Below are 12,188 nucleotides of genomic sequence, written 5' to 3' on the forward strand. Positions count from 1 at the left end.
CATAGGCCACCTCCGCCTCCAGCCGGGCCGCATGAACAGGAGCAAGTACTCCTGAAGCCGCCGGCTCCTGAGACTTCTGAATCCAACATAGACAGGCACGCTGGATCATATTAGCGCAAACCGCATTGCGGAGACCTCAAACATCCGTTTGCGTTGAATCTCCAGCTTGCGATCCTGTGCATCCTTCAGAGCAGCAGCCCCTGCCACCGGAATCGTGGTCTTCTTGGTAACTGCCGAGGCTGCTGCATCCACCTTAGGAGTCTTAAGGCGGTCCAAATGCTCCTCCAACAGGGGGTTGAGCTTAGTCATCGCCCTCCCCACTTTTAAGCCTACCTCCAGGGTATCCCACTCCCGGCTAATCAGCTTTTGAATCTTTTTTGGAATAGGGAAAGCACTCGACAGACCTCCAAGACCATCCAGGACCAGATTAACTCCTTTGCTATCAGACTCTTCCTGAGCCAGCTTCACTCCCAATTCCTCCAAAATCTGGGGAGTAAGAGGTCTCAGTTCCTCCCTCTTAAATAGGTGGACCACCTGGGGGTCATCTCTTTCAGGCCCGGCCCCTTCAAGGAGGGTCTGTTCATCTTTACTGGTATCTGGATCAGGGACTAGATCCCCATCTGGCTCATCCGGGTCCACTACTGGAGAGGAGTCTCCCTCCCCCTGTGGATCTTCAGAGTCCATCCCGTCCTCCCTGTCCACCTCTGGACGAGGCCCCTGAGGAGCAACAAGGCCTCTTAGAGGAACCCAAGCCTATCTCCCTGGGTCTACACTTGGCTGCCTTCTTAGCAAAGAAAGCCTCATGTAGCAAGAGAATGAATTTGGGCGAAAATCCCCCAGAGGCACGCTCTCAGAATCACTGGAAGTCAAGCTAAAGCCCACATCATCCCCCTGCTCGATACCTTGGACCACAGGAGAGAGGGGTGGAGGGCCATCAGCAGCAGCCCCGTCGGTTGGAGCACTGTGGTCCATAGCCCTTTCAGAGGACTCAGGCTCAGAAGCCCTCACCTTGGGCCCTGCCCCAGCCCCTGAGGACCAAGAAACCTTCCTGGGCTTCTGAAGCCTAGAGGATCCCTCTCCTCCCAGAGCATGAGAAGTGCAGAGAGAGGAGGAGTTTAGGTAGGCAGACCACACTCCACAGGCTTTGCAAGCCGCAACCAGTGGCTTGTCCGCCATCACGCAGCCCACACGGTAAAAATCCATGCCAAAATGCCTGGCCCATGTGGCCTGAAGGCTGCTGGAGGCGCTGCCAGGCTAAAACTGAACACAAGCGGGAGAAGCAGCAAAGAGGAGAGTTGCACACATGCCAAAAATAGCCTCACTGTCAAGAACGGGCCTAACCCCCTCCCCCCCCCCCAGGTTTCAGAGAACCAAAAAAAAGTTTTGTTCTCTCCGGGAGCAGCGAGGCTCAGCAGGACAGTTGGGTCAGCCTGCACGGCAGTGGGCAAGCTGGCAGGCCCGGCGTTCTGGAACCATTTTAAGGGTAGACTAGGGAGGGCTGCCGGTGGAGGTCAGTGATCTATTTTCCCAGGGGAAATAGTGATCTGCCGGTGGAGGTCAGTGATCTATTTCCCAGGGGAAATTGATCACTGACCTCCACCGGCAGCCCTCCCTAGTCTACCCTTAAAATGGTCCCAGAATGCCGGGCCTGCCAGCTTGCCCACTGCCGTGCAGGCTGACCCAACTGTCTCGCTGAGCCTCGCTGCTCCCGGAGAGAACAAAACTTTTTTTTGGTTCTCTGAAACTTTACAGCCCTAAAAGCCAGCATAAAGAGCTAGAGAGAAAGAAGAGCTCCACTTGGGGGATACTTTCCTGAGCGAGTCAGCAGCAGCTAGGAGGGGCCCTCAGGGCACAGAGAGGGAGCCAGTCTCCTGGCTATCAGGAGCCTCTGGACTCTGTGGCTAACACAGGTTCGACCTGAGGGATGGCCCGAATAAACAGAACCTGCCGCCTCGAGAATCCCTTTCCAGTCTCCAACACCAAACCAGTCAGGACTGCAGGGATGCACTTCTACCATCTGCTGGAGACAGAGAAATACTGAGGGACTACAGGTGGCACTTTCAGTTATGTAGCAGTGCCTCAAGGTTTTGTTCTCTGCCTCCATATGCTGGTAGGAATGCATAAACCCACTTGTCTGGACTGATCTGGGTATATTCAGGAATTTTCAATAACCAGATAAGGCTGAAATGCCACATAAGGCACGAATTTTAAAACTCATGTGCAGATATCGGGGGTTATGTGCTGTCCCAGCCTGCTAACAGGAGCAGGCTGGGACAGTGGTCATTAGGCCTTGTCCCAGGGCAGTGTGTGCCGGCAGGCAGCCAGCACTCAGAAATTACTTCTGCTCCAGAGAAGCAGTAAGTATCAAAACAAAAAAATAGGGGATACAAGGGAAAAAGGGAGGCAAGGTAGGTAGGGGTATAGGAAATTTCCCTCTCAGTCCACTCCTTAATTGGAGTGGATTGGGAGGCAATTGGGCTAAGGCCCGATCGCATTGCTGTGCATACTTTATAAAATTCCCTCCCACTGCAACGCGAGTTGCGGCCCACCTTTTAACATGTTAAAATCAGCACGCCATGTGCACGGGTTTGAAAATCTAGCTTTAAGAGTGATAAACCTAGTCCTCAGCTAAGAACATAAGAAAATGCCATACTGGGTCAGACCAAGGGTCCATCAAGCCCAGCATCCTGTTTCCAACAGTGGCCAATCCAGGCCATAAGAACCTGGCAAGTACCCAAGCAAGTACCCTGGTAAGTACCCAAGCTACTTACTTTCCTTTGTCTCTCTCATCCCTTCACCTCATTTCCTCCCTCTCACTCCTTCACAGATCTAACCTATCTCATCGATTCAGGCTTCCATCCTTTTCCCACTCCTCTTACTGGCTCAGGCTTTCACACAACCTCTTGAGCCTTCCCTTAACCCATTTCACACCTTCACTCCTACCCTCCAGCCCACCTAACACTCCCCCACCCCAAATCCCTGCTCTGCCACCCACTACTCTTGAGTCTACACCCTCCCACTGGATTCCCAAATCCCTGCTCTTTCCCCTAGTCTTGGAGTTACACTTCTCCCAAGTACTCACTCTCCCTCAAATCCTACTCTCCTCCCACAATCTGCAGAGTCCCTGTTCTCCCCTTCTCTCATTTTAGAGCCTTCAGATCCGGGATTCTCGGTTCTCGTCGCCCCGGAGTCCCTGCTCTGCCCCCAAATCCTCACGCGCTTTCTCCGCAGGAGGCTCCCGGTTTCAAAACAATGTTCCTGCTATCCATCCCGGGCGCTTCAAATAACCCTTAGAGAGGGAGAGGAGAAAGCATTGGCGGCAAAGGACCGGGTTAAAGATACCGTACCCAGAGAGGAGAAGGAGGCCGCGGTGTTCTTGGGCCTGGGCTGGAGATGGTCTTCCAAAGCGGGAGACTCGGCAAGTCCATAAAACTTTATCGAAAGTTAAGCGGGAACTCAACCTATGCCCATACAACGGAAAACATACTCAAAACAGCCCACCTTAGCAAACAATGAGCCTGCTTCACTAAGGCTTTTTTTTCCCAATTCTGTGCTTCTGGGAAAAATGCTTAGTAAACTAGGGCCAATAAGACCTGACGCTCGTATGTAGGACCGTTTCGAGACCCTTAGCACTCGGGCAAAGTCTCCCGTAAACCACTTCGCTTAACGGAGCGCAACACTAGGGAAAATACAATGAAAATAGCAGAACAATTACCCCGTCACCTGCTGTCACAACAGCAAAACAAACTCCAAAGGAAAAGGCGCGTCTTTCAGTCACCAGCCGCTCGCCGCGCCACAAATTCAATTTTTTTAATCGAACGAACTTTATCAGCAAACAGTGTGCCGACAAACGCCTGGGGGACGTCATCATCGCGCGAGGCAAGGGAAAGAAAGCCGGTCTGAAACTTTATTGCTGCTGTGGACATGAGAACCTCATTGTTTTTTTTAAAGGCAGTAATTCAACGGCTTGGGCTGCCGTTGTTAAGCCGGTGAATATTATTAATGCAATTATTTGTGCAAGCGATATCCAACCCAAATATCTGTGCGCGACTTGGTTTTTTTAAGGTCGCTGTTTCTACAAGGGTTGCTAACTTCTCCATAGACCAGTACTGGACGATTGAGGAGCAGGGAGGTGGGGGAAAGGGGTTTGAGTGCCCCTCTCCCTTACTAGCATTATTTTCCCCACTCCCCATAAACCTGCCTCCTCTCTTTTGTGTCAGAAAATTTGAATTGGTGTAGGATATTCGACATTAAGCCCGGTGTCAAATGTCTTAAAACCCAATGCAAATGTCCCAGGATATTTGAACCTTCGAGTCTTGCCCCCTGCTCTCCGAACATAGCCAGCTCCATGTTGGGAAAGCCTGGGTGCAAGGCTCTCCCAACATGGAGCATTTATACAATGGCATACTAAAGGGGGGTGCAGTCCGCCCCGGGTGACAGCCGAGAGGTCGGCGGCCATGAGCGGAGCCCATCCTGCTTGCGCTGGAAGAAGAGGGAAGCCTCCAGGCTGCGAGCACTGGGCGACTATCTAGAGCGCCTCGGGTTTGGAGCTGGCGAAAAGGTCATGCAGTCGCGGCCCAAAGCAGGAGGAAGAGCACAGCGCTGCCCTCCCTACTGCAGATGCAGGAAATAGAGCCGCACCAGCCCCTGTGCCGCCTCAAGAAACATGAAGAGTCCCCGACTGTCTCGGGGGCGGAAGGAGGAAACTGCTACTGATGGGGAGCGGGGTAGGAAGTGAGAGAATGTGTCTATGTGTGTGAGTTAAAGCATATAAGTGTGTGTGTATGAGAGTGAGGATGCATGTTTGTTTGTGAGATAGGGAGCTGTGTGCCCGGGTGTGGGTGTGGGCGGTGCCAAATACTTAAGGTACACCACTGCATTTATAATACATTTTACATGAAAAGGGGCATTCAGAATACAGTCTTCTGAGGTAAAATCACAAGAAATATATATTATATTTACATGCACAGCTGAGGTACCAACCAGAAAACCCTACCCAAAAAACATTGGAACCCATATAGTATTAGGCCTATTATAATGCATGCTGAGTGTGGGTTTGGTCCTTCGAATTACATTACAATATAGTAAACCTCCCCTACCAACACATCACTAATTGCCAGCACTCAAATAGTAAGACCCCTACCTCTGAAAAGGCAACACCATGCATGTTTTGGGCCCTAAAACATCAATACACCTATTTGGAAAACAGAATGTAAGATTTATTTGGACTCTTTTAAACCAATGTTTTTAGATTCCCTGTGAGAGCCCATCCCCCTGGTTGCCATCTTTGAAAATGGCGCGGGCCATCCATTGCTCCTTCCATGTAACAGGGGCCGACCAATGGTACCGGTAGCCCCTGTTACATGGTAAGGGCAAAGCGTCACTGGCGCCATTTTGATTAGTGGCAGCCGACGGCTCGAGAGGGAGAGATCACTCCCGGGACCTCGCTGGACCACCAGGGCTTTTAGTAAGTCTTGGGGGAGGATCGGGATGGTGGTGAGGGGTTTAATTAAGAAAATTTGAAGGGGCCAAAAAAAAAAAAAGGTAGGAAAACAAAGTTTTCCATGAAGCGCCCGACCCGAAAACTTAAAACTAAGCACATCTCTAGTTCACATTTACATGTTTTCCTTTCTGGAAGAATGAGTAATACCTAGGGCAGGGAGTTCCAGAGCTTTGGACAACACTCTATCTCTTATTTGCATTAGATGCATTGTGGGAATAAACAACAGTCCTTTATCCTGAGATCTTAATGTTTGTTGAGGGTTGTAGTGTCAAGCCTAATAGGCCGGTGTTATTGTAGTGAATGATGTTGAATATTACCGTTAATACTTTATAGTAGATTCCGGATTGTACTGGTAATCAATGTAGTGTTATCAGTGAGGGTGTAATGTGTGTTATGAAGCGCTAGGAGAGCGGTTCCGCTTACCAGGGGATGTGTGTTCTTGGGCCACGGCTCAACCCCAGAGGAACTCCGAAGAGGTGCCGCGGCAGGCGAGGCATGCCCGAACATGGGCTGGACCGGAGCGAGGTTGGACTGAAAACAGAAGACTGGAGACACTGACCCTACTCCAGACCTGCACACGTCAGAAGACCAGCAACGCAATGGTGGTCTTATGAACAGTCCTCCGACCGTTCCAAGCCCTTTCGGATCTGCCGCAGTGTATGGCAAGAAGCGGCAGGCCGGATGGAGGCCAGGGCAGCGAAGACCGGAACAAGGATCATAGAAATTTGGAGTACCTCAGTAACGCCCAGTGTCTGAATCCCTGCCAGGCCCGCTGGTCTCTCTTTTTCAGTCGATTTCACTTTGTTTTTCGCTACCGTCTGACCACAAAGAATGCTAGGGCGGATGGCCTATCCAGACTCCAAGAGCCTGAAGACAAAATGGATCCTGGACCCTGCTCAGATTCTTTTGGCAGCCACATATAAGGTACCTCAGAGGAAGACAGTTGTTCCGCTCCGTCTGCAACCCAAGGTCCTTGCCTGGGTGCACGACTCCCTCATGGCTGGACACCCGGGAAGGATTCGCACTATGGAACTAGTATCCCGCTACTACTGGTGGCCTCGCATAGCTCAGGATGTGCAAGCATACATCAAGTCTTGACCTACTTGCGCGCAACAAAAACCCCTGTCGGGTTGCCCCTGGGGTCTCCTTCAACCCCTCCCAGAACCACACGAGCCATGGACACATATATCCACCAATTTTGTGGTGGATTTACCTTCATCTCAGGGAACTCTTCTTCTGGTAGGCACGGTGTTCTCCATGTCGGGCCGACCACCCGCGGCTCAGAATGCCGCCGTCCTGTCCTCAGCGGAACTCTCCCTAGGCGCATGCGCACGGGAGGCTCCGCCTCTTTAAGGGCTCAGTGTCGGAATCTCCGGACCAGCCTCCTATGATGTCAGCTCCTTCTATGACATCAGGAGGCAGCCCTATATATTCCAAGCTTCTCTCCTGTTGGTTGCCTTTGCAACAGCTTGTCTCCTCGGAGAGCTTGTTGATCCTGTTCCTGATTCTGCTCTTGTTCCTGACTCTGCTCCAGCTCCTGATCTTGATTCAGCTCCGTCCTTCATCCTTCAGTCCTGCTTATCTCCTTGACTTGATCTCCCGGTACCGACCCTTGGCTTGCTTCACTTTCTTCCTGTTTGCTGCCTGCATCGACTCCTGGCCTGGTTTCATCGCTTCTGCTCCTCTGCTGCCTGCCTCGGACTCCGTAATGGACTTTTGCATTGCTCCTTTGCTGCCAGCCCTGACCCGGACTTCTGACCTCGTCTCTGCCTAGCCTATCCTGCTTCATCTAGGCAACCCGCACCTAAGTCCCGACGGCCCCGGTACCCAAGGGCTCAACCTGCGGGGAACGAGGGCTGGTTTAGGTGAAACTCCAGTTGGGTTGACCTTGCCGGCTCCACCTACCTGTGACGGGTTCCACGTAGGGCCTCCCCTCTGTGGTATACCAACCCTCGGCTCAAGGGTCCACGAACAAAACACCTACTTTTTAAATTTTCCTCCCTTGATTTAAATTTATTTGAGTTTTATTTATTTTAGTTTTTTCTATACCGACATTCGCGATGGAAATCGCATCATGCCGGTTTACAATTAACAAGGTGTGACAAAAGGAAAATAATAATAACATTAACAGGTGCTAAAAGAAAGAGTAGCAGTTACAATAAAACAGGGACGTAATACAACTTGGAACGGTGAAGAGGCGATAGTAATTTCACAGAGAAAAAGAAACCTGCCAAACCTGGCAAAGTTTTTAATTACCCTGTTGGGTGGTCAGAGTTGATTAAGGTGAATTAAGGTTCAGTTGGTGTCTGGAAAGGCTTTCATAAATAACCAGGTTTTAAGTCTTTTCCTGAAAGTTGGAAGACAGGGTTCCTGTCTCAGTTCTGGTGGGATGGAGTTCCACAGAGGAGGTCCTGCTGTGGAGAATGCCCTATCTCTGAGAGTTATGTGCTGAAAGGTTTTGGAAGGAGGAACCTGTAGTGAATCTCTGTAGGACTCTCTGATCGGTCTGGCGGAGGTATGTTTTTTAAATGGGATTTGAAGATTAAGCGGAGAGAGTTGATGGATAGCTTTGTAGATGGTGGTAATGGACTTATATAAGATTCTATAGTGAACTGGCAGCCAGTACAAGTCTTTGAGAATAGGAGATATGTGGTCTCTTTTTCTTGTTTTTGTCAATATTCTGGCCGCCGTGTTCTGAACCATCTGGAGGGGTTTAGTGTGAGAAGACGGGAGACCTAATAGAATGGAGTTGCAATAATCTAACTTAGAGAAGATTATTGATTCAAGACTGTTCTGTAGTCGTGGGAGTGGAAAAGTGGTTTAATTCTTTTTAAGACGTGAAGTTTATGAAAGCAGTCCTTGGTAGTTTGATTAATAAAAGATTTTAGATTTAGCCAATTATCAATGATAGCTCCTAGGTCTCTTACTTGTGATGTTTGAAAGCCGGTTGGTGGATTTGAGATGAGGTTACTGTTTTCAGGGGAAATTAGAAGAAGTTCGGTTTTTGAAGAATTTAGGATTAGATTTAGGCTGGAGAGGAGGTTGTCAATTTTTAGAAGGCAATTTTCCCAGAATTTAATAGTTTTTGTGAGGGATTCTTTGATGGGGATGACGATCTGGACGTCATCCGCGTATAGAAAGTATTTGAGGTTCAGTTTGGTTAATAGTTGACATAGGGGGAGGAGGTAAATGTTAAAGAGCATGGGAGAAAGGGAGGAGCCCTGCAGAACTCCTAGCGTGGAAGGATAAAACTGAGATTCTTTGTTGTGTATTTTGACCTTGTATCCTCTGTTTCCTAGGAATGATTTGAACCAGGCAAGTGCAGAGCCTGTTATTCCAATGTTCGCTAGTTGATTTAGGAGGAGGGATGATTAACAGTATCAAAGGTGGCCGATAGGTCGAGGAGTATCAGTAGGTAGGCATGACCTTTATCGAGGCCCACGATGAGGTAATCTGTTAGGGATATGAGAAGTGATTCGGTACTTAAAGATTTTCGGAAGCCATATTGAGTAGGGAATAATAAATTGTGGTCTTCGAGGTAGTCTGATAATCTGGCGTTAACTAATTTTTCCATTACCTTAGCTATGAAAGGGAGGGTGGAGATTGGGTGAAAATTGGAAAGGTCTTTGGGATTTAAATTAGGTTTTTTTAAGAGTGGTTTTATGGAGGCAATTTTCAGGTCGTCTGAAAAAGCAATCATCAAACCTATCCTGAAGAAGCCTAGTTCTGATCCAAAAATAATTGATAACTACTGCCCAGTCTCTAGCCTTCCCTTCTGGTCCCTTATAGTGGAAAAGTAATTTACCTCCGACTTCTTAGAAGAATGCAATATCCTACTCCATTACCAATTTGGCTTCAGGAAATGCCATGATACAGATTCGGTCCTGTTGGCCATCACCAATAGTATCCACCTACATGCAGACTTTAAATGCATCTTTGTTTAAAACCCAGCTGAAAATAAATGCTCTAGGGACTCCTAGGGCAATTATGAGACAGGCCTATTTATTATTCATTGACATTTCATATTCTCCCTTTTTCCAAGAATGGCCTTGCAATTAATTAAAGAAATTACAACTGATAACTTACAATCCTGAACAAATTTACAGTTGGAATGGTATTGGGAATCCAGGGTATATAACTTCAGTTCCTTAATTGGCAGTACAAGGAGTTAGATTGGGGCAATGGAGGTCTTTGCAAGGAGGATCTTACTGAAAAGTCATGCCTTAGCTTTTTTCGTGAAAGGCAGCAAGGTTCTAATCGTAGGGGTAATAGTACTTTGTTTGAAATTTTTGTTGCATAACAGCTGAAAGCATGAAGTCTAGTGCAAGACAATCTGGCAGAAACCAGGGGAAGTAGAGAAGTTGGGAGAAGTACTTAGGTGTTTGTTTATTCATGTACTTATAGATAAAGCATAATTTTGAATGTTATCCTGCTTTCAACTGGGTGCCGTTGCAGTTGCTGGAATATAGGTTTTATGTGGTTGATTGCTTTGGCTTCTACCAAGTACTCTGAAGGAGTTGAAGACATTTTGTACTGTATTGTGTGATGTCATTAAATAGGGAGTTGCAGTAGTCAATTTGTCTGGTAATTACTGCAATGATTACAGTAGCGAGATTGTGTTTATCAGGGTAGTTGTGCAGTTGATGGATCTGTCGCAGATACATAAAAGAAGTCCTTACTGCCTTCGTGATATGAGAGTCCATGATGAGGTTTTGATCAAGCCGAACCCCAAGATTTTGTACTGACTGCTTAGGCTGTAACAAGGAACCTCACAGGGAATCGTAGGGGTGACCCTATCGGCTGAGCCAGTTGGAGTTTCGCTTTAAAGGAGTTTTGCTTGTGGTCACTAAGCCATTGGGCTACTGCTGTGGGGCAATCATTGAGGTTGCAATGGATGCAGTTTGGTCAGGCCTAATTTTGATACACAGTTGGATGTCATCAGCAATTAGGTGACAGTCAAAGTTGAAAAATTGGATGAGGTCACAAATAAGATGTAAATTTTGAAAAGGATCAGGGAGAAGACTCCCCGAGGCACTCCACAGATGAGATTTCTGGGTTTGGCCGATATATTGGCCCATGCGAGATTGAGTTTTGTTAAATAGGAATGAATCAAACCATTTCAGGGCTGTGTCTTTAATGCAAATATCCCTTTGATGCTAATGTCAGATCAAGAGTTGGTGATCGACAGTATCAATGGCAGAAGAAGGATCTAGTAGGACATACCTCCAACCTCCATACCTCCAACAGATCGATTAGAGAAATCCACAAAGGAACTTTGCAAGCTCCTCCAACTAAAGCCACGCGCCTCACCTCGACCAAAGACCGAGCTTTCTCGACAGCAGGACCAACTATTTGGAATAACATCCCTTCAGACCTCAGGCTGGAACCATGCCTCCCAACATTTAGGAAAATACTTAAGACATGGCTTTTCCGCCAAGCCTTCTCAGATCCCCCGGATACACACTAGATGACCTAATTCCCTTTCATGAGCGATGGAACCTTGTACTTCTAAGTTCATTAAGCACTAGCCCGCTTACCCTATTGTATTATATTACTAGTTTTCTGCCATCCTAGACCTCTCTTTCCAGCTGATCAAGCCTCCAAGTTCACCCTCCTTGTTGAATGTAACTTTGCCGCCTCCGTTCATATGTGTATTTTTGTTTCAGTTTTTACCCTGTTCGATGTAAACCGATCTGATATGGTTATTAACATGAAGGTCGGTATAGAAAAGTGTTAAATAAATAAATGAAGGGAGTTACCACCTTGGTCTGCATGTAGGTGGATACTATTGGTGATGGCCAACAGGACCGAATCTGTATCATGGCATTTCCTGAAGCCAGATTGGTAATGGAGTAGGATATTGTATTCTTCTAAGAAGTCGGAGGTAAATTACTTTTCCACTATAAGGGACCAGAAGGGAAGGCTAGAGAGTGGGCAGTAGTTATCAATTATTTTTGGATCAGAACTAGGCTTCTTCAGGATAGGTTTGATGATTGCTTTTTTTAAACAAGCAAGGTAGGGAACCTTGGGTTAAGGTGACATTTATTATATTGGTTAGCCAGGGGGTTTGGTCTTGCTTCAGGTTACAGATTTATCCGGGGTGGGATAGAATCTGATGGGCTCATGGATAAGCTGATTCTCTGGAGGATTTTCTCCACATCTTGGAGAGAGACACTCCTGACATCAGACAGAGGGATATAGTCTGGAGGCAGTAGGATTGAATCCACTGGGGTAGGAGGATGGGTGATTGTATTTTTGGGGGTCGGGGATAAGTGAAGTGGAAGCGTCAAAGGAGGAATAAATAGCTTAATTTCTCATGTTAAAAATTCCAAGCTAAGTCTTCAGCTATGTGATCCTCCATTGCAGTTGTAACGCTTGGGGAGTTTTTGTACTAGTTAAAAGATTTTACCTGGATGATTCATGCATAGTTTTAATTATTTGGAAATATAGCCTTCTTTTGCATGTCGAATGGCAGCTTTGTATTTCCTGGAGTGCTCTTTGCAGAGACGAAGATTGGTGGGTTTTTTTGTTTTTGTCATGCCCCTTCAAGTTGTCTGGATTGTTCAAGAAAAGACAGGATGGAGGCGGTCCAGAAATGGGCTACCAAAATGGTGTGGGGTCAGTATCAGAAAACCTATGAGAGACTGAATGATATGAATATGTATACCTGGGAAGAGAGGAGGTA

At 47.5% G+C, this 12,188-nt stretch overlaps 1 protein-coding gene across 2 annotated transcripts in view; it reads right to left on the reverse strand.

Annotated features, from left to right (window-relative positions):
* The window catches only part of SKA3 (spindle and kinetochore associated complex subunit 3), a 132,926-nt gene extending 129,062 nt beyond the window's left edge, over positions 1-3,864 (reverse strand). Inside the window, exon 1 of one of the 2 annotated variants that reach the window (XM_029602529.1) lies at positions 3,716-3,864. The gene's annotated coding sequence lies outside the window, so the exon portion shown is untranslated. Of the gene's footprint in view, positions 1-3,347; positions 3,481-3,715 lie in introns of those variants that run through there. The other variant, XM_029602530.1, reaches the window with a different exon arrangement.
* Positions 3,865-12,188: the final 8,324 nt, after the last annotated feature.

The sequence above is a fragment of the Rhinatrema bivittatum genome, chromosome 5 (assembly GCF_901001135.1).
Source record: "Rhinatrema bivittatum chromosome 5, aRhiBiv1.1, whole genome shotgun sequence".
In the NCBI taxonomy this organism is placed as follows: Eukaryota; Metazoa; Chordata; class Amphibia; order Gymnophiona; family Rhinatrematidae; genus Rhinatrema; species Rhinatrema bivittatum.